This window comes from Macrobrachium nipponense, chromosome 9 (assembly GCF_015104395.2).
Source record: "Macrobrachium nipponense isolate FS-2020 chromosome 9, ASM1510439v2, whole genome shotgun sequence".
NCBI classification, from domain to species: Eukaryota; Metazoa; Arthropoda; class Malacostraca; order Decapoda; family Palaemonidae; genus Macrobrachium; species Macrobrachium nipponense.
Window position 1 is genome coordinate 156892 of NC_061110.1, and position 5000 is coordinate 161891.

The 5000-nt window shown below is 38.8% G+C and overlaps 1 pseudogene; it reads left to right on the forward strand.

Moving 5' to 3' along the window:
• The first annotated feature begins 1111 nt into the window (after nt 1-1111).
• Nucleotides 1112-5000, forward strand: part of LOC135218589 (sulfotransferase 1C4-like) — a 19651-nt pseudogene continuing 15762 nt past the window's right edge.

A 5000-nucleotide genomic window follows, 5' to 3' on the forward strand; every position in this document is an offset into this window, starting at 1 on the left:
TAATGCTTAATACATTTTTAGTATTTATCCGTTTTATGTCACATTTAGATAGTATCCCATTCACCTGACAATCTTACTGAGAATAAAAAACACGAAAAAAAGGAACACATCACAGCGAGATTTTTTTTTATCCGTTAATACAAAGTGTTTTACAAAAATATTCTACTCAAACCGTGATGTTCAGAAAGCTACTAACACGAAGTATTATAAGATTATTAGCCGTTAACGTACGTGCCTATAGAAAGAAAACAAAAACAAAAGAGTAAGCTGAATGATCTGCGCGCGCGAGAGAGAGCTTATTGTTGTCATAACAGACCTTCGTAGTCCAAGGTCAAATGAGATGCGAGAATTAGCTAGGGGCGGATCGGAAAGGCTTATAGCTGGGAGATATGTATTAGTTGCCAGATTATGTTTTTGTGTACCTCTACTTCTTAAGTTTCTGGATGATTAATTAGTTAATTATTATAATTGCTCCTCAGTTAATATAGAGAAATGGTCGAGTTATTTTATCATATAAAGCTGTGGTAATTTCAAGTCGAAATAATCAATAGAAAAATAAAGACGTATATTTAAACCAGGCTACTAAAACGTCTTGGGAGTTGCTAGTTGTCAATAAACAAGGATGTTTTTGTTTTTTGTCTTATTTGAGAATAACATCCTTAAATTGCATGCAGGCTACAACGTTATGTTTATCAGTTATTGAAACAAAAAAATTATTTTTATTTTAACTGTGTATGATGTACATTACTTTGTAAAATTATCATTTACTTATGTAATAAAGGAATTGATAGGAGTATTCAGAAAGTGCAATATATATACTGTATATATATATATATATATATATATATATATATATATATATATATATATATATATATATATATATATATTATATATATATATATATATATGCGCGTGTGTGTGTGTGTGTTCTATACAGTCAGTCCTATATTGGCATCAAGTTTTAAACAACTTGCCTACACCCCGGGCCAACTATATGGGCCACTGACTGAACACTACCCCAAGGATAGCGACAAGAATGACGTAACAACTCACTGGCCTAAGAATAAACATGGCTACGCGACAACTCAGGGTAAATCCCACATTGTGCAACTCTAGAGCGTCTTCCCTAACCACACAGACACAGCACTTGACTCCCCACACTCCCACAGTGTTGCAGACAGTGCTCTCTGGGGAGGATGGGGATTATCTTGGATCGCTTCTTCCCAGGATTTGAGGGTGTGAGTCGCTGGTTTGGAACGTTTGAAAAATGTTTAGTTTCGTTGATGTTTAAATGTTCCGCGTGTTGGTCAATGGGTGTGTATGGTGATTGATGCTTTTATGAGCAGTGTGTGTGCCATTACTTCAACAGTTATGTGTACATATTAGTGATTAAAAAAGTGCTCTGTACATTGTCTTAAAACTCGAAAAGTGACAGTGAAATTTTCCCTATCTTTCAAGGATAACCTGTTCAAAACAATTACGCAACACAGTCCTAATGAAAGCTTTAGGCAATATAGGCTTGGTAAAAGCCACCAGAAAATATAGCCCTAATCAAAACCATTAGGCAATATAAAGCTTGATAAAAATCGTTAGGGAATATTGACGCAATTAAAAAACTTTAACAGTATAAGCTTGATAAAAGCCATCAGGCAACACAGGCTTAATCAAAGCCACTAGGCAATATAGGACTGTTTTAAACCATTCATCAATATAGACCTAATTTGAACTGAATACTGGCGTGTTAACAGATATACCAATAAGAAAAATCATAATAAATCATATAAATACAGAAAAAAAAATAAATTCAGTGATAATAATAAAGACTGGAAGAACGCGGACACAAAAACGAAGGCTACGAATAAAGTGTGATAATTCGAGAGAGAGAGTGAAACGCGACTATTTTGATGAAAAGCCAGGTCATATATCATTGTGACATCTCTTATCGGATAAGGGGATGTTACCAACTGGGTGAGGATAGAGTATCTAATAAGTATTATGAATAATTTATCTCGATGACGTGAAGATTACCTCGACGAGGTATCATATACTGTATCATAATGGGACGGATTGTGCATTTTGAAGCTCTCTCTCTCTCTCTCTCTCTCTCTCTCTCTCTCTCTCTCTCGTCCAGCCCGCTAACAATCATGTACGTAGAAGTTGCTACTCTTTGATCTACAGGGCTCTCTCTCTCTCCTCTCTCTCTCTCTCTCTCTCTCTCTCTCTCTCTCCTTACATCTTCAACAGCCCACTCAGCACCATGTTGGGCCCCCTCTCTCTCTCTCCTTATACAGATTAAAGAGTAACATCCTCTACCTGATTGTTAATAAACTGTTAGAGAGAGAGAGAGAGAGAGAGAGAGAGAGAGAGAAGAGAGAGAGAGAATATCAATTTCCGCTCACGAAACCTTGAGCATGACTTGCACTACGGAAGTCTCTCTCTCTCTCTCTCTCTCTCTCTCTCTCTCTCTCTCTCTCTCTCTCTCTCTCACTTTGACAAATTGGTCGCTGAAGTGAAATGCAGAATCATTTTATGGATAGACTCACCACAAGGACAATGGTGGGATGCCAAATGTATTACATCTAATGTATATATATATATATATATATATATATATATATATATATATATATATATATATATATATATATATATTTATGTATATTATATATATATATATATATATATATAGTATATATATATATATATATATCTTTACATATATTTACATATCCAACCCCCCCAGCAAATTCATGACATAACTCCACCCTGTTAAATGCAACATTTCTAATTCTGTTCTGCTGAAACATTCCCAGGAATCGTTTGAACTGGAAAGCGGCCACGTACTGGAGCCATTATCAAAGGAAGAGAAAGCGAAGCAGGACAAAGACTGGAAGGGTTACCCCCATGGGCTTGTCAGGCTTACTCCTGGGAGGTGGCTGTTTCCCGCGAATTTCGTTCGCTACGCAGACAGAATCTACAACTTCCAGGTGAGGAGGCGGCTTCATTAACAAAGATTGTTTGTGAAATTACTCCAACGCTTTCTCTCTCTCTCTCTCTCTCTCTCTCTCTCTCTCTCTCTCTCTCTCTCTCTCTCTCTCTCTCGCTCTCTCTCCTTTTAGGCTTTCGTACGTAATTATCTACGTGTATCATTTCTCGATCGTGCATTCATGTAAAAAAAATTTCAGTTATTTCTCTCTCTCTCTCTCTCTCTCTCTCTCTCTCTCTCTCTCTCTCTCTCTCTTTATATGTAGACAGAGATACAGGTCCTCTTGCTTCAGTAACGATTTTTAGAATTCAATTTGCCTTATATAAATGCGAATATTTCTCCAACTCTTTAAGAATTATCCAGTGCATCGAATTGCATATCATTGCAATACTTAAAGGGGCCATTATCATATACGTACATACATACATATATTTTTTATGTATGTATATATGTATGCATGTATGTATAGTCTCATTGGTTCTATGCTGCATACTCCAGTACCTAATCTACGTGCATAACGCAAGTACACTGTCTGGGCATGGGCGTGGCCACGGTTTAAGGACCTTCAGGACACGGTTGTGGGTATTGGGGCGTGTCTGTTGGATGGGGTGAGTTGGATCAGTCCTGTTTTTTTAGGGGTGTTTGGAGGATGCTTAGACAGGTCTCGCCCATTAGTATTCCTTACAGGGAGCGTAGTTCATCCTCCAGGTGTGTAGTAGGTTAGTCGACGAGAGCGTCCTGGAATTCTCAGTCTGGGGAAGGATAAAACCGGTGCTTCGTCGGACTTTGAGATTCAGTCTGTGTTGCCGAAAGTTCACGGAGCCATTGGGAATTTTAAAAGATTAGAATAGAATGCAGAATTTAGGGCAGAGGCCACGTGTTGTGATCTATGACGTCACTCAGCGCTGGAAAGGGAGATGGGGATAGAAGGGTGTTTGAAAAGTGTAACAGGAAGAAGACTATAGTAGATCCACATCAACAGTGCATCCGATGTCTAGTCCAGTCCCGTACGACGCTCCTGATTGGCTCGAGAGAGTTCTCACAGGCAGGATGTACATTCCACCTCTCCTGAGGGATACGTCATTCAAAAGTATCCCTCAGGAGAGGTGGAACATACATCCTGCCTATGTGAACTACCTCGAGAGACAGAGTTTCCAGCCCTGTGATTGGCTTATCAACGGCCAATCAGGAGCGTCGTAAGGGGCTGACCTAGACATCAGATGCACGGTTGATGTGAATTTACTATAGTATATTTGTGCTATGAAACAGGACTCCCGTAGGTAGGTAATAATGCCGCCAGTGCACCTCACATTGTGCATTGTAGGCACTACTTAAGGTTCTTTGCAGCGTCTATTCTATCCCTAGCTGCAACATCTTCCATTCCTTTTACTCTACCTCCGTTCGTATTCACTTCCTTCCATCTTACTTTCCTCAAACCTCGCCTGGGAATTGATTCTAATATCGGTGTCCCCTTTCAGCGTTGAATGACCTCATATGTCCCAGCGCTTGGCTTTTGGCCTAAATTGTATATACCAATTTATGAGGACAGTTTTCAGGTACACAGGAAGAGCTACCCGGCAGGCGGGGTTCTTAACAAGGGGGTATCCATACCCCTTGGGGGTATGAGACTTGATCTCTAGATATCTGTATATATTTAATTTTAATGTGTCCATGTATACATGGGTACGTTTTGTAAATAATAACTATACAAAACTATATGCTTTTGATGTTCTCGTACGTTCTATTCGTAGCTATCATACATAGAGTATATATTAAAATATGTTAAGTTATAATGTCAACAAATAGGACTTAAGTGGCCTTAGGCAAAGGGGGTATGGAGCCATATTGGGCACTTCAATGGGGGCATCTGGAATCATCACAAGGTTAAGGAACACTGTACCTAGGGATACCACCTCTCTCTCTCTCTCTCTCTCTCTCTCTCTCTCTCTCTCTCTCTCTCTCTCTCTCTTATTCCTAATATGAGAGAAGAATCTTAATATTACGAGACCTT